Source organism: Myxocyprinus asiaticus, chromosome 38 (assembly GCF_019703515.2).
Source record: "Myxocyprinus asiaticus isolate MX2 ecotype Aquarium Trade chromosome 38, UBuf_Myxa_2, whole genome shotgun sequence".
Taxonomy (NCBI): domain Eukaryota; kingdom Metazoa; phylum Chordata; class Actinopteri; order Cypriniformes; family Catostomidae; genus Myxocyprinus; species Myxocyprinus asiaticus.
Window position 1 is genome coordinate 25790612 of NC_059381.1, and position 18701 is coordinate 25809312.

At 37.2% G+C, this 18701-nt stretch overlaps 1 long non-coding RNA gene across 1 annotated transcript; it reads right to left on the bottom strand.

Annotated features, from left to right (window-relative positions):
- Positions 1–6290: 6290 nt before the first annotated feature.
- On the bottom strand, positions 6291–16816 carry LOC127429411 (uncharacterized). Its single transcript, XR_007895275.1, has 5 exons — positions 16669–16816; positions 9167–9259; positions 8962–9039; positions 7487–7543; positions 6291–7298 (listed from the first exon to the last, which is right to left on the bottom strand). It is a non-coding gene; the product is annotated as an uncharacterized LOC127429411 (long non-coding RNA).
- Positions 16817–18701: the final 1885 nt, after the last annotated feature.

Here is an 18701-nt window from a genome sequence, read left to right on the forward strand (position 1 = left end):
CTGTCGTAGTGCGCCTTGGTGTCCCTGCTGTCCCAAAGGCACCTTGTAGACCCATCAGGAATGCCACCATTTTGAAGTCTCCTATGACCTCCCAGCCGTACTCATCATACTTCAAGGTGTCCAGCAAGGTCTTGATGCTGTTGTAATCCTCTTTGAGGTGCACCGAGTGAGGCAGGGGAAGAGACGGCTTTGAATATTACTTTAGTATAAATACATGTTAATTTGGATTCATATGTTGCTTTTTTTCTGACAACTTTTTTATCTTTTATGTGAACGAAAAGACACACATTCGCCCGTTTTCTCATTGGAAATAGGTAAATTTCAATAAATCACTGTCTTGGTCACAAAAGGAAAGTTTGTGGGGAATAATAGCCATTTTCTATACTTTTGAGGCATAAGCAATTAGGAAATAACACTTACTACCCAGAAAAAAAAAAGAAAAAAAAAAGATTGTTACACAGTGTTATCAATGCTGTTAAAAGAACTGAACATTAAGAACTATAAAGTTAATTCTTTATCCCTGAACATTTAAACTGAGAATCCCATAACCCTGAATTGCTAGTTGCAACTCTCTCTCTCTCTCTCTCTCCCTCTCTCTCTCTCTCTCTCCATCCTCCTGATTAAAAATAACAGTCTTGACAATCACAGTTTTGATTCTCAGAACAATCGGGGAGCAAAATCAAATGCAGCGTATGTGATAACAAGAAAACTGCATGGTTGTTAATCAGAATAGTGCACAATAGTGCAGACTGATTCATTTTTCTTAATACGTACCTTGTGATATAGTAATGATGTTCTTCTTATCTGGCTGTGTGTGTAGGCCTATGCTTTTATCTGGCTTCATTTATACATGGCATCTCAGTCTGTGGTCAAAGTCACTCGTTATGCACTGCATAGTTAAATTGTAAATAGAAAAACGTGGGGAAGTCAAAGTTGTTTATTTGCTGATATTTCCTAAAGCCTCAGATGATCTGAAGCATTCAGAATGATTTAACTGTGACAGAGCACTTTGTGATCTTCAATATAGCTTTGCTCATGTCGTGTCACTCTGAGAGGTCTAGGGAATGGACAGTGGGACACCAAGTGGTGGGATTATTTAAGACATTGATTAATGGTAATTTACTTTCAGAGAAACAACTGCTGTGCTTTGCAATTATATCTTCTAGTTTCAGACACACACATACATAACTTGTGCATAGTGCATAAATAGACAATGGTCATTGACAAATAAGACTGTCTGAGATTTCTATAAAAATCAGAAATCCTTTTAAAATCTATTTTAAACATGTGTATCATGTTTGTAGAAATGCAATATTAGTGTCCATGTTGGTTTCATACATTATATATATATATATATATATATATATATACAGTGGAAAGAAAAAGTATGTAAACCCTTTGGAATAAGCTGGTTTTCTGCATTAATTGGTCATAAAATATGATCTCATCTTCATCAAAGTCACAAGTCTAGACTAACACAATGTGCTTAAGCTAAAAACACACAAACAATTATAATCGTTCATGTCTCTATTGAACACATCCCATTACACATTCACAGTGCTATGGAAAAAGTAAGTGAACCCTTGGATTTAATAACTGGTCGATCCTCGTTTGGCAGCAATAACCTCAACCAAGTGTTTCCGGTAGCTGCGGATTTGACCTGCACAATGTTTAGAAGAAATTTTGGACCATTCTTCCTTACAGAACTGCTTCAACTCAGCCATATTCTTAGGATGTCTGGTGTGAACAGATCTCTTGAGGTCATTCCACAGCATCTCTAGTGGTTAAGGTCTGGGCCAAAAGGTGGGTTTTCTTTTTTTTTCAAAGCCATTCTGTATTGGATTTACTTCAGTGTTTAGGGTCATTGTCCTGCTGCATCACCCAACTTCTACTGAGCATCAGCTGGCACACAGCCACCCTGACATTAACCTGTACGATATCTTGATAAACTTGGGATTTCATTTTTCCCTCGATGATGGCAAAGGGTCCAGGCCCCGAAGCAGCAAAGCAGCCCCAAACACGATTCTCCCTCCACCATACTTCACCGTTGGGATTATGTTTTCATGTTGATATGTGGTGCCCTTTTTACACCATATGTAGTGCTGCATGTTCTTTCCAAACAATTCAACCTTAGTTTCATCAGTCCACAATACATTTTCCCAGTAGCATTGTGGAGTGTCAAGGTGGTCTTTAGTGAACTTCAGGCATGCAGAAATGCTTTTGTGGGAAAGCAGTGGCTTCCTTCGTGGTGTCCTGCTATGGACACAATGCCTATTAGTCTAATGTTTTCTGTATAGTAGATTTATGAACAGAGATGTTAACCAGTTCCAATGATTCCTTCAAGTCTTTAGCTGTCGCTCTGGGGTTCTTTTTTTACCTCATTGAGCACTCTGTGGTGTGCCCTTTGAGTCATATTGGCTGGACGGCCACTTCTAGGGAGAGTAGCCACAGTACTAAATCGTCTCCATTTATAGGCAATTTGTCTAACTGTGTACAGGTGAATATCTAAGCTCTTCGAGATAACTTTGTAACCCTTTCCAGCTTTATGCAAAGCAACAATTCTTGATCATAGGTCTTCTGAGATTTCTTTTTTGTGAGGCATGGTCCACGTCAGCAAATGCTTCTTGTGAATAGAAAACTCAATTTTTTTTGGTGTTTTTTATAAGTCATAGTAGCTCTAACTCACACCTCCAATCTCATTTCATTAATAGTATTCCAGGTTTGCCAACTCCTGACACTAATTAGCTTTTGTTGACGTCATTAGCCTACCTACAGTGTGAATGTTTGAATGATGGATTCAATATGTACAAGAATAATACAGTATTTTGTGTGTTACTAGTTAAGACAGATTGTGTTTATTCATTATTGTAACTTAGATGAAAATCAAACCCGATTTTAAGACAAATGTATACATATACACTACCGGTCAAAAGTTTTGAAACACTTGACTGAAATGTTTCTCATGATCTTAAAAATCTTTTGATCTGAAGGCATATGCTTAAATGTTTAAATTAGTTTTGTAGACAAAAATATAATTGTGCCACCATATTAATTTATTTCATTATAAAACTAAAATGTAATTTAAAAAAAAAGTTTTTGAAATTGATGACTTGGACCAAATAATAAAGAAAAGCAGCCAATAAGTGCCCAACATAGATGGGAACTCCTTCAATACTGTTTAAAAAGCATCCCAGGGTGATACCTCAAGAAGTTGGTTGAGAAAATGTCAAGAGTACATGTCTGCAAATTCTAGGCAAAGGGTGACTATGAAGATGCTAAAATATAACACAGTTTTGATTTATTTTGGATTTTGTTTAGTCACAATATAATTCCCATAGTTCCATTTATGTTATTCCATAGTTTTGATGACTTTACTATTATTCTAAAATGTGAAGAAAAAAAAAACTATAATAAAGAATGAGTAAGTGTTTCAAAACTTTTCCCCGGTAGTGTACAGTTATGTGAAAAAATAAGTACACCCCATGGAAATTGCTGGCTTTTTTGACATATTTGGACAAACAAACATTTGATCCTCTTTGAAAGAGTGCCAATTAATAAAGTTGGTATACTTGAACAAAACCACAAGGAAAATTTACTTTTTCAATAATTTATTCAACAAAAATATTAATAGATGTGATATTCTTCTGTGGAAAAAGTAAGTACACCCCTACATTTATCACACCTTCAAATCCATAAAATTAGAATCAGGTGTTTTTAAGATTGGGTGCCAATGATTAGAACCTCCTTAGGGAGTGCAGGTGGAACCTGTCTTAATTAAACCTCTCATATCTAGTGTCTGGTGTTCTCTTTGCTATTGAGGTGTGTGGTGTCATCATTCCAAGATCTAAAGAGTTCTGTGAGGCCTTCATAAAAAAGGTTGTGAATGACTATGAGTCTGGCAAGGGATTTAAAAAGATCTCCAAATTATTTGAAATAAATAATTCCACTGTAAGGAAAATCATCTACAAGTGGCATAGATATCAAATGACTGCCAATTTGTCCAGGACTGGCCGTCCCAACAAATTCAGCCCAAGAGCAGACCGTTTGATAAAAAAAGAAGTCTCCAAGAACCCCAAAATTTCATCACAGGATCTGCAGGTAACTTTTGCAACTGTTGGTGTCAAGCTGCATGCATCTACAATCAGAAGAGATTGCACAAATTTGACGTGCATGGGAGGCGTGCCCGGAAAAAGCCTTTGCTGTCTAAAAAGAACATTAGAGCAAGAATACAGTTTGCCAATGAACACATAGGCAAAGTCCGGGCCTTTTGGAATAATGTGCTCTGGACAGACGAATCAAAGATAGAGTGGTTTGGCCACAGTAACAATACAAATGTTTGGCGCAGACCAAAGACAGCTTTTCAGGAGAAGAACCTCATACCAACTGTGAAGCACGGTGGTGGAAATGTTTGGGGTTGCTTCACTGCCTCAAGTACTTGACAGCTTGCAGTCATTGATTCAACTATGAATTCTGCATCATATCAAAGAGTGCTTGAAGATAATGTGAGGCCATCTGTCCGAAAGTTGAAGTTGAACCGAAAGTGGACCTTTCAACATGATAATGATCTTAAACACATTAGCAAATCCACCTAGGAATGGCTCAAAAAGAAGAAATGGCGGGTTATGGAATGGCCTAGTCAAAGCCCAGATTTGAATCCCACTGAAATGCTGTGGGAGGATTTGAAACGGGCAGTACATGCAAGAAAACCCTCAAACGTCTTGCAACTGAAAGAATTTTGCAAGGAAGAGTGGTCAAACATTTCAGCAAGCCAGTGTCAGAGACTGGTGGACAATTGTGCAAAATGCCTACAAGAAGTTATTTCTGCTAAAGGGGGCAATACTAGCTTCCACAGAAGAATATCAGATCTATTGATATTTCTGCTGAATAAATTACTGAAAATGCCAATTTTCCTTGTGGTTTTGTTCAAGTATATCAACTTTATTAATAAGCACTGTTTCAAAGAGGATCAAATGTTTACTTGTACAAATATGTAAAAAAAAAAAAAAAAAAAAAAAAAGCCAACAATTTCCATTGGGTGCACTTATATTTTCACATGACTGTATGCAGGTAAATCCAAAGGGTTCACATACTTTTTCTTGCCACTTGTCACAAAGATATAGCATTTTCTGCAAAAAAAATACATAAATTGTATTACATAAAAAACTGAATTAACTTCACACACAGTCATGAGGGTCTAAAAGAGTCATTTTTTTCCCCATATGTCAACAGAATGGCTACCTGCATGTTGGTTACAACACCTGACTCACCTAAAAAGTTTTTCAAATATTAATCGCATTATAAAACAAAATTGTTTCATTGCTAATTTTTTTTTTAAAGAAACAATAATAAAAGATTATTCCAGACTATTTAGGCCAACATTTCTTTTTTCAAGAATTTCAGATTCTGATTTTAATGACAGCCCCAGCAATTAGATGATCTCACATGGACCTTGTTGCTTGTCATCCCGATGATTTCTTCCCCATCAACTTGCTTGTGCAATTCAAAGAAGCATCAAATTAAGAAATAAACACATGTAGAGCATGTATGCACGCACACAATTTATCTTGTTTACAAACTCTCTCACTGACCTGACAGAAAATTCTTATAATACTTTAATGCTTATAATGCTCTAAAGCTTTTGCAAAACCTTTATGTACCTAATACATCATTATAATTCTCATTTATCCTCTCCAGATGTTTTTTTATTGTTTTTTTTTTTTTTTTAAATAACTTTCAACAGTGTGAATTTAATAAAAATAGCTTTTCATATATTTGTGCCTGGTGGCAACTTGGCCAGTTGGCAAACATGTGCACTCAATAACAAGGACATTATAGGTTGACAGAGTTGATTCATTTCCTAATAAAGTGTCACTGTGAGCACATTATTTTCTGAAACTCAAATTAGCCTTGGTACCCTGCATTTTGCTCTGGGGCTGAATCTGTGGGAATCTGGCCTTTAAAATTAATCAGTTCCCATGCAGTGAGCAGACTGTGGTGAAATGACAATGGAGAAAAAGTTCTTATGATCCAAGCGGCAGTAATTTTGAGTTAAAAATAAGCTAAAATAGTTTCGAAGTGAAAGCTCATGATGTGAACTCTCGGCATCTGTCTGTTACCAGTCAAGAAGGAACACTGCCATTGTTGGCATTGGATACATTTGGAAATACAAAGCCAGTAACATTTGGTGCTTAGAATAGACATGCTGACTGCGATTTAATTGTGGAAATGTGAATGATTCAGAGATTAATCACCAACATCACTATTTAACTGTTTGTTTATTTGTATCTGTCTATTAATTATGTTATGTCCCGTCTAGGGGCAACATAAACGTGACACTCAAAGCCGTTGGTCTTAACTTCAGAGATAGTAAACCATTTCAGAGTTGAGTATGGCCAAAATAACAAACAATAGACCATGTAATTCCCAAGAAGAATATGAATTCCCTAATCAAGAAAATAAAATTAAACCAAAATACAAAGAAACTTACCTAACTCCTTAACTAATTTCAAAAACAGTGGAAAAATTATTACAGAGGAAAAAAGAAAATGGCCTTCAAGTCATATGAGTTGGCTACAAGTTATCTAAATCGTATGAAATTGTACAAGTTAGTTTTGTGTGAATTCATACATATTCTAGATGTGCAAATACCTGGATGTGTAATGTGGGAGTAAGCGAAAGTTCCACGTTAGACATTGTGTACATGCTAATTAATTTTATGCCCAAACTCCATATCTAAACCTAACTATAGAGTAGAGCCTTTAAGGATGATTTGAAGTATAAAGAGTATGTTACTTGATTGGCTGTTGCAAAGTCATATGAATTCTTCATATGACCCAACTCTTACCATTTCATATGATTTAGCCAACTTGTACAAATCTGTATGATTTCTCCATGAGAGTGTGTTGCACTAGGGACACAAAGGTGCCTGGAGAAGGGTTTTGGCTCAATACCATTCACAAACATCTAACACAAAGAAACATGTCACTCTAAATTAGACATTGGCTCACAACATCTATAGATTCAATTCACTGTGATATCCAGTTCTGCACTTATTTCACAAACATTATCAGACTCCTACAAATCAAATGAGCTACACATGATTATTGTTGGTTTTCCTTCAAATCACTTGAGACTGTGCCAACTAAACTGAGTAAAACTAAGTCAAAATGGTATGCACAGACGCACTGAACAATCCCTTGTTACTCATAATTCCAGTTGATCTAAATCTCAAAACCCCAAAAGTTAGAATCCAGCAATCATTTGAACTCCTCCGACGAGGCACTCAGTTCTGAGGTCTCCTATAAAATACACAAATCTTTAGACACAAAATAATCAAAGACATCAAACAGCAAACAAAAGCATGCATCACATAATAAAGAGACTCTGACAGCAAAAGTGTCACTCTCTCGTCTTTGGTCTAATCTTTGATCTATTGTTTAAAAGTGTAGCTGTAAAAGCAGTCCATAATCAATCATTTCATGTTTACCTGTAGTTTTTCAGCCTCTGGTTTAGCCGGGAGAGATTTCTGTGGTGTTTGAAAGGCCTGTGGCGGGAGGACAAAAAGAGACATCAGAATCAGTAAGAGGATTTCTTAACACAAACAAACACATACATTTTGTCTTCTATGGTGGGGACTTCCATTGGCTTCTATAGTTTTTATACTGAGCTATTGATATTTTCTATGTCATAATGCTTACCCCTACATTTAAACCTAACCTTCATAGAAACCTTTGATTTTATTTAACACATTATTTAGTATGTTTAATAAAGGAATAGTTCACCCAAAAATGGAAATTCTCTCATTTACTCACATTCATGCCATCCCAGGTGTGTATGACTTTCTTTCTGCTGCAAAACACAAATTAATATTTTAGAAGAATATCTCAGCTCTTTAGATCCATGCAATGCAAGTGAATGGTGACCAAAACATTGAAGCTCCAAAAAGCACATAAAGTCTGCATAAAAGTAATCCATTAGATTTCAGTGGTTTAATCCATGTCTTCTGTAGTGATCCAATCGGTTTTGGACCAAATTACACTTCCTTGCTTGATTACACTTCCCAGTGCTATCTAGTGCTCTGCGCATGCGTCAAGTACTAGGAAATGTAATTGAGCTTGCAATCATGATCATGCCTAAAGGCAAAATGTACAGTGAAAAAGGAGTTATATTTTAGTCTGTTCTTACTCAAAATCGATTAGCTATCTTAAGAAGACATGGATTAAACCACTGGAGTCTTATGGATTTCTTTTATGCTGCCTTTCTGTGATTTGTTTGGTGCTTCAAAATGTTGGTCACCATACATTTGCATTATATGGACCTAAAAAGCTAATATATTCTTCTAAACGTTCATTTGTGTTCTGCAGAAGATAGAAAGTCATACACATCTGGGATGGCATGAGGGTGAGTAAATGGGTGAACTATCCCTTTAAGCTGGTTTCCTCATGGGGTCTGTTGATAGGTGATTTCAGGTTTTGCCTACATGGCAGGGACCAAATATATTTGCAAAACCTAAATATAATTTTATAATATAATTTGTATATATATATATTGTTTAAAATATATAATTTATATATTTTTTCCAAATGAAGATGTCTCAAAATGTCCCCAAAGGAAGGGTTTTCAAATTTAGCTCACTATATGGGACAAATTTGTCACCAAGTAAAGTACACACACACACACACACACACACACACACATTATTTGACCACATCACTAGATGGTGCTGGACAGCTGTAGAAAATGTCGAGTGACACGAAGACTCCTGCTGCTCTTACCAATTGAAACATCGCCCTCTTTGAAGCACTAGTGATGTTATGTCATTAAGATCTCAAAGGTGTAAGTGTGAAATGTGTGGGTCAAAGTAGCTGTCTGTGGGTTGTTCCATTTGAAGTGTTATTCATTGGATGCAGTTTGTGCTGTTCACTACAGGCAATTACAATGGATCTGAACTGAGTCCATTACCTTTTTGGCTTGCTGTACCTCATCTGTGGACTTGGATCTATTTTTGACTGTCTGTTTTTGTGGAGAGATGGTGGATTCCTTGAGGGAATAAACATACTGTTAGATAAAGGTGCTGTATGTAGCATTTAAATATCTATGCCTTTTATTAAGATTATTTTCACTGTATTGGGGGATTCTTTGAACAATTGGCTCATTCTCCACTCACTTTATTCTCTGTCCTCTCCATGTCTTAGCTCTGATCCCTTAAGATGGTAAATCAGCTGTTTCCCTGGGCAATGTAGTCAACACTATAGGTTCCCTGCAAATATAACAGAGAAGAACAACATAATTAATTTTTTAATCAAAGCTAACAATGATAAAAATGCAGAAAGAAGCATTTCTTTTCAGACTGTCTCTCAGTTATTTGATAGGAAGTTATTGTGTCAAAATGTATCAATAATTGGCCCATAGAGATTATGGGCTGCTCAGTAAAGCAAGGGTCTTTGTTAGAGATGCCGGTTCATTTTCTCCACATTTTCAGCCATGTCTGTAGAATATTTGTCACTGAACAAAATGATTCTAAATTGCTCCTGGCGGGAAAAAAGGTAGGCGTAGATGAGATTAAGACACTATTTGCAAGGCAAAAGTGAAGCAGGAAAGACACATTGCAAATGCATGATATGGCTCCCTGGAAACTGCATGTCAACACAAGGCAGAATTTACATATCCCAAAAACAGCAAAGTGGCAGATAGTTCTCTTAACATTAAAATGAAGCAATATTTAGGCAAAACTAAAATCCCTATCGACTCAAATGCCTCTAGGTTTTTAGGGGAATGGGGTGTTATTACAGAAAAGTGTCAAAATATTTACTGTTATTACACAGCTCTCTCGAATACTTGACTCTGATTGGTCAATCAAGGCATTCTGTGGTCAGATATACACTCACTGAGCTCTTTATTAGTAACATTATGATCCTAATATGTTGTATGTTTTCTATGCCATCAACCTGCCAGGGACTGCAGATGAAAATTAGCCTGTATGGCTAAATCTGGTGCATTTACATGATGGGCATAAGTTCTCATGTTAATTATTGTACATTGTCCCTTTTTTAAAATAAAATAAACATAAACATAAACATAATAAAGTGCCCAACGTGGTGTCTTCTGCAGTAGCGCATCCGCTTCAAGGTTCAATGTGTTGTGTATTCTGATGCTCTTCTGCTCACTACAATTGTACAGAGTGGTTATCTGAGTTACCGTAGACTTTCTGTCAGCTCGAACCAGTCTGGCCATTCTCTGTTAACCTCTCTCATCAACAAGGCATTTCCATCTGCAGAACTGTTGCTCACTGGATGTTTTTTGTTTTTGCCACCATTCTGAGTAAACTCTAGAGACTGTTGTACATGAAATTTCCAGGAGATCAGCAGTTACAAAAATACTCAAATCAGCCTGTCTGGCACCAGCAATTATGCCACAGTCCAAATCACTGAGATCACACTTTTTCCCCATTCTGATGGTAGATGTGAACATTAACTGAAGCTCCTGAGCCATATATTCCTGATTTTATGCATTGCACTGCTGCCAAACAATTGGATGCACATTCTATATTAATGTGGACAGTTTTTATGTTGCTTGGCAACTGCAAACTCCTACATTTAGGATTATGAATTACACAGATAAGCCAAAACATTATGACCACTCACAAGTGAAGCGAATAACGTTGATCATCTCCTAGCAAGGCCACAAGTCAAGGTCTGGATAGATTAGATGGTAAGCAAATAATTCTTGTAGTCAACATGTGGAGAAAAGGGTAGGATTAAAGACCTGAGCGACTTTGACAAGAGCCAAATTGTTATGGCCTGACGACTGGGTCAGAGCATCTCTGAAACGGCAAGGCTTGTGGGGTACTCCTGGTCAGCAGTGGTGAGTACCTACCGACAGTGGTCCAAGGAGGGACAAACAACAAACCGGCGACAGGGTGTTGGGTGCCCAAGGCACATCAATGTGGGAGGACAACGAAGGCTATCCCGTCTGGTCTGAACTGACATAAGGTCTACTGTGGCACAAATCACCGAAACTTTCAATGATGTTTACGGGTGGAATGTGTCACAACACAAAGTGCATCGCACCCTGCTGTATATGGAGCTGTGTAGCCGCAGACCGGTCAGAGTGCCCATGATGACCCCTGTCCACTGTCAAAAGCACCTACAATGGGCACGCAAGCGCCGGAACTGGACCTTGGAGCAGTGGAAGAAGGTCACCTGGTCCAATGAGTCCCGTTTTTTTTTTTTACATCATATGGACGGCTGTGTACGTGTGCACCGTTTACCTGGGGAAGTGATGGCACCAGGTTGCATTGTGGGAAGATGACAAGTCAGTGAGGCACGTGTGAGTTTAAGTTTCTAAGTCAAATGTCCACAGAGTGGCACCTAAACTTGTATTTTTGTTTAAATTATGTAATATAGTCAACAGGAATGCATATTTGATTAACTCTACCCTCTAACCCAAACCTCAACTCTAAACCGAACCCTCAGTGGAGTACAAATGAAATTTTAGAGCGAAAATACAACCTCCGAAACGCGCTTACCATTGGTTATGTAAACACAATTACTTCCTGGTTCCCACAGGTCCAGAACCTGTTTCTCACAAGTTGCTCACTTCCGGAAACAACATGTCGATTTACCATGTGATCATGTTTAACGCATTGCCTCCTGTGGCTAATTGTTTAAACTTACCATTACAACCGATTTCCTACATAGCTGTAGTTTCATGTCTTTAGTGTTGCTCCATGGTCTCTTTCTTTTCTCATAATAAAAGTATTTTTAAACTTTCCATTTGTGCTATACGTCCAAGAACATTCTGGAACAGTAGACTGCACGTCCTTCAACCTGTATTCCACTGAATCATCTCAGCACAAAGGGCCCACTTTACCAAAGCACCAATATTTTGAAGTGGAAATAAGCCTTTGACTTGTCTTTTTTCATTTTCCACTCATCATATCTGAAAATGCTTTTGTAGAAATAGGGTGACCATATTCTGGTTTTCCAAAAAGAGGGCACCTTTTTTTTCGCCGGGGGTAGGGTGGAATAATATGGTTCAAAACCATGTTTCAAATTTTAATACAGTGAAAAAGACACTCTATTAGCATAACATAAATATATATAAATAAATAAAAAATTCCAACATTCTTTTGAATGTCCGTGTACTAAAATAAAATATTTGATGCCATGAGTGTACCTTCATCTACTATTACTATTATTTTGAATGGCCATGGAAAATTAAGCAAAGTGATAACAATTTTACCTGGTCACAAAAAGTAGTCCGTTAATTTATCTGATGCACATTCACATTTTGCTGACCCTTTATGCTTCGCAGAGCTAATGTGTGCTTCTAAATCACTTGCACATTTATTAGCAACTGATACATAAGTGCCAGCTTTGCCATACATTCTGCTTCCACGGATCTCGACCTGGACGAAAGCATGGGAATTTTGTGCAAATCTTCTGTAAATTTGCACTTTTGTTTGGGCATTGTTTCCACTCTGCTGTCATTTGCTGCTACTGTCAAGCAACTGTTTGATGCTGAACACAACAGCGCTTTGCATGTTCGCAGAGAGATTGATAGGCAGGGATTTGGCCAATAGTTGCTGCAAGCCTCTTATAATCGACCAATTGGTGTGCGAGAAGGCGGGACTTACAAAGAGGGGTTAAAGCAATGCAAATATGCGCGCACACACACAATGAAGTATTAGACCAGATGCACATCATAATGCAACTAAAGCCGAGTGCACGCCGCTTCAAATAACCAATCTCCGGGCTCATTCTGTTTCAGCCAGTTTGAACTTCCATTATTGTTGACTGTTTGGAACCTTGACTGCAAAAATGCCTTTTCTTTAATATTCTCAGGCTTTGACAAACTTTGCCTCACAGCAGCTTCTTTGAGCTTTGTGCTTGAGTGGCAGTCACACACCACTTCACGCTCCATTCACTCCCATTCAAATGCTTTCAAATGCAGGAGACCGGAAACGCGAGCTCATGACCTCTTGGCTCAATTCAGAGGACACATATTTCACAGCAATGTGTTTTTATTGTTGCTGGAAAGTAAGTAGACAGTATATTCTAATATTTTGAATGTAATATTATTTATTATTTGTGATTTATTATTTATTAAAAACCAAAAGCCCTCGCGTATGACATCATATTCTGATCCGTTGCAAAGTCCGAAGTAATTTTGTGTGCTCAAAAGTGTGAATCGGGTCTTTAGTATTTCCTTCTACTGATATCAGTCATCAACACCTTTGAAAGTTCTTAAATTGCTAATAAAGGATAGGTAAAGTACCGCATCAAAGCACTGGACATTTTAGAACATGATGATGTTTTACAATGTTATAACATTATAAAACATAATATAACAATTATACATTTTTCTCTCCATCGAAAACCATGAACAACCTACTTTACAACCTACATTAACTACAACATGGTCACATGTTAAATTGACATTCTGTTTCCAAATGTCCTGTAATCAACCCTTTTCTACCAAATTACTGACAAGCGCCTTCCCCCTTCAGACATTTTTGTATTTCAAAAATGTTCACATTTCCCTGCGACGCTCCTGAATAGTGCATTGTGTGAGCAATCTGCGAGATGTGGGTTCTGGTTCCAATAGTTTAAACAATGGAGAGTGTGATTCGGAAGTTGCATTTTCGCTTTAAAATTACATTTTTACTTCACTTAGGGTTAGGTTTAGTTTTGGGGTTTGGGTTAGAGAGTACAATTTACAAAATATGTTGACTATTGACTATTACTTCATTTACAATAAAATTGCAACTCATTTTTGCTGTGCCCCTGTGGACTTATTGCCTACAAAACTAGTCAACATCACTTCCAACTTTGGCCTTTGGGGGCAGTGGTTAGAATTTATGTAAGTACAGACCAATTTTATCATCAGCAACTTTCAACCTCCTGTTGCCAAATTTATCCAGGTTAATTTCAGACAACAATAACAATAACATTGTGTTGACCACAATGTGTTTTGTGTGGTGAATTATTGTCTGCTAAAAACATTTAGGCATTTAGGAACCAAACATTCCAACTACAGTATCAAGTACTGTACAGAATTGTAAATCCCACTTCTGCAGTTTTTATGCATTTGCAAAAATGTCAACTTGCCTATTCAGCCTACTGTATGTCATGTAAATAATTTAGTATATTGTTGGTTTTGTGCAGTTCATGCAGTTTGATTTTTAAGGACTTTTTGTTTACTTTTGTACAATAAAAAATGTTTGGTTCTTTGGCCACCTCTTGATATCTAATGCAAAATCAGGGTCCTGAAGCAAAACCAGCTGAGAAGCACTAGATAGTCTACTAGATATAGACCATGCAACACTCTACATAATAGTGGAAGGGAGGTTAAGTTCTTTTGAAATATGATCTAGAAACATGAAAATGGAGTTTATGCGATCTTCCAAATGCTCTCCTTGTTTAAGCAGCACTCTACAAACTGAGGAAAGTCTGACCTTAAATATGAGTTTGGTGCAAATGTCAGCACCTACAGTAGCAGATGGCAGATGGTTAGCATATGAAAGGTGTGTGCATTTGCTGGAGAGAGACTATGAGGGAGAGATGGATGGATGGATGGATAGATAGATAGATAGATAGATAGATAGATAGATAGAGAGGGTGAGAGAGCAAGAAAGGTTTCTAAAAGAAATGCAAGTGGAAAATCGAGTGAGAAAACATATAGAAAAAAAATGCACTCTATTTTCAACCCTGCACTTAAGTGACCACAAAAAAAGCATCCATAATCAGCATCCAATAGTCATTTCAAACAAGTGCGTGATGTGGAAGCAGCCATTAAAAATCCAACCCAGGATTGAAGCAAATTAGGACTCTACATCTCTCCCGACTGCATCACCAGACAGTATTACCATGGCAACATGCCCGTACCAGGAGCCTGACAGATGAAGGAACGAATGAGACTGATGGGCGGTGTCCCTCCGGGTGGATTTAGATTACAAGGATCTCTGTCTCAAAATGTGATTTTTCATCTTTTAATAAGAGAGAATAGTGAAACTTCATGCTTGTGCACAGTGTGCAAGAAAACATTAAGAATGCCCAATGCTACAGTGTAAACAAACAAGCTACTGAGTTTATTCATATAAGTAATGGAAAATGATTACCATGACTCATTCATATTGCCTGAACCTTTGTGATTAAATTAAATAATTAGCATTATCTGACTTTACCCTTTTTCTTGTAGTTTGCATCTTATTTAATGAGTAATTCAAAGGCAAGGCAAGTAAGCTATCACAGATGAGTCAAGAAAGACAATGACGTTGCATACAGTAAACCATGTCAAATACAATCTGTTGATTCATCTCCGATCTGGTTTGAGCATGTTGTGCAAAAACTTTGAAAACTTTTAAATGTTTAAGAGGAAATTACAGGAGATTTTTATCATAGTTTTGGTCAGGAAGGAACCTGAACGCTCTAACAAAATCTAATAGACCACAGGACATTCATTTAATGAGAGTAGTTTTATCTTGAATGTTATCTTAGAATGTAGTTGTCATTGTGCAATCTGTCAGGTAAGAAGGCAGATATCAAGTGACATCTTAATTCATACATATAATTGACCGTATGATCATATGACGCACGTTATAGAAAAATTAAATTTCTTAGAGATTCATAGCATTAAAAAGCTTAAAAAAAGTAACCTTTCACTTTGTGTCAATTCAGTTTGTAAGTAGAATTTCAGTCATATGTTATAATATCAGATATTATATACACACAGTATGTGTGTGTGTGTGTGGGGTGGGTTAAGGTGGTTTACAAGGAATTTTTTTTTAGGTTACAAACTGGTAATTACAAGTGTATTATGCTATAAATGTGGTTTATGAGGACATTTCTAGTGTCCTCATAATTTAAATTGCTTACAAAACATACTAAACTATGTTTTATTGAAAATGTAAAAATGCAGAAAGTTTTTTGTGAGGGTTAGGGGATAGAATCTATAGTTCGTACAGTATAAAAATCATTATGTCTATGGAGAGTCCTCATAATGATAGCTGCACCAACATGTGTGTGTTTGTCATCCAAGCTTAATTAATATAATATATAGCATGTTTTGTTGTATAATATTAGCAATATGTAACTATTGTTGCTCAACTGGACAGCATGGTGTTAGCAACACCAATGGGTTCATCAAGGGAACAAACATACTGATAAAAATGTATACCTTGAATTCAAATTAAGTTCCTTTGAAAAAGTCCATGCCAAATTGTAAAAGCTGATTATGAGGTTGGCAAATTAAGTTTTTTGGAAGTTTTCAAATTGTTTAGCAAAGTTAACCTAAATAAAGGCCTACTCGCATTGAAAACTGGACATTTTAAAATTCCCACAACCACAACGTAATGTTGGAAAAATGTTTTAAAAACATCCATTTATTAGCTACGGTTTAATAGCATTTTATATATTAAATAACATTAAGTGTTTACCTGCGTGGAAAGAAAGTAGTGTGTGTGTGTGTGTGTGTGTGTGTGTGTGTGTAACCATGTTTATACTACATTGTATAACCTGTGAAAACCTACCTTGTGGGGACCAGCCAGCGGTCCCCATGAGGGAAATGGCTTATTAAACATACTAAACTATGTTTAAACAATTGAACACAAATAAAACATGAAATATTAGATCCATTGTATATTGGAGTTTGTTAAAGTGGTCTTACCTTGCAAACGTGTTGTTATTTCAGTGTATACTCATTGAGGAGAGACACACACTTGTATAGGTACTGCTTGAAACAACAGAAAATGGCCCTTTGCAAACCAGTTGGAAATGTAACAGCCGTATCCTCAGAGATGCTCAGTGATGTAAGGCAGAATCCTCACCTTCCAGATTCCTCTCTCTCTCTCTCTCTCTCTCTCTCTCTCTCTCTCTCTCTCTCTCTCTCTCTCTCTCTATTATTTCTGTAACTGTGGGGCTGGTCCTCTGAGGCAGTCCTGATTAAGTTGGATTCTAAAACCGACCAATTACATTTTTGCCAGTGTCTATTCAGAAACCAAAATGATTTAGAGCAAATAACCTCTGATGAAGAGTTTCATGAGGACAAGGTTCATAAAAGAAAGAGGAAGACTGTGTGTGTGTGTGTGTGTGTTTTCTTTGCTGACTAAACAACATGCATTAGCTCCTTACTAACTTCTCCCTCCCTCCTATTTTACCTCCTTCCATTATTGTCATTCTCTCTTTGTTCACCTTCAGGACAATTACATGTCTTTGGAATAGACGCCCAGGCTGAGCGAGACAGAATACACTGTATAGCATATATAGAGCTTCTTACAGCCCTGCCATTATTGTCCTCACAAGCTGCTTAATACTTAATAGCTACTTTGAAGTTATTATGACCCACTTTATAGATCTCCAGAAATACCAATGTGGTTTGAACTGGCTTTGCTTTATGACCCAGATTTTGCGTTGAACATTAAGTGGCAACCCAACACAGAAACAAACCCATAACCTGTATTTAATGTAGTCTGGGTTGTATTTAATCTTGCTTTGTCTTGTTCTTGGTTTTCGAGGATGAGGGCATGTCATGCAACCTGTCTACCTCATTTAGTTAGTTTCTACTAAGTAAAATATAAATTTGTCCCCAAATACCTGAAAGTAGAATTGCATGCAAGGCCATTTACATCAATGACAAAAGATTGATCTAACTGATCACAATGTGAATTTGGTAACAGAAGGACAAAAATTCTGCTGGGGGAAATATCCACAAAGGGGTTCTAAAAGAGAGTAGTTGTAAATGATGTAATACAGTCAACAGGAATGCATATTTTATCAACCAAATCACAACCATAAGCCTAACCATCAGTGGAGTAAAAATGTAATTTTAGAGCCAAAATGCAACCTCCGAATCACACTGACTATTGTTTATGTGAACGCAGTTACTTCCTGGTTTCCACATTACTTTCCTGGTTTCCAGAACCCGTGTCTCTGAGGTTTCTTGCACAATGCGCTATCAGTAGCACTAGTGAGAAGTATGTTCATGCTTGAATTGATGCAAAAATGTCTGATGGGCGATGGCACTTGTCAATAGTTTGGATAAATGGGGTCGATTTCTGGGTTCATGAACTTTCGGAAGCAACATGGCGATTTCACGGGTAGACCATTTTATGGGAGATCATCAAAGTACAGGAAGCGTTTTCTCCTTCCTTTTAAAAGGAAAAAAGCCTATTAGTTTTGCCATTCTATTACGCATTATTATACCATGGTTCGAATCCTCCATTCTGACTGGCTGGAATGTGTGCGTTAAAACTGTTTAATGCACTGGTAGTTCCAGTCAGTTGTATTCACCATTCTATATGAATGCACCTTCTCTGCTGTCCTCTGTAATGACACATTGTTTACCATGTGTGCGAGAGTTTTATGCCCCTGTTCAAACAACCTCTGGACGCTAATATAGTCTCATAACTGGGATTACATGACACGTCACATCACAAAACAACATCATGAAGTCATGCAGTGCCGTCTTTATATCAAATGTGAAGTGTTACAGGAAACACGGAAAAGACAACAGTGTTCATCAGCCCCCGTATTACTCTCCAAAAGCGCTTGTAAGGAAAGTATGGTTTGACATTAAGCTGTCTTGCAATGAGGGGGACAGAAGGTAACCAGGACCTTTTAAATGTGTCTTTCACCGTCCAGTAAGAGGAGGCAAGATGATTTAAATTGTAATATGATAAAAAATCATCTACTATTGCTGTA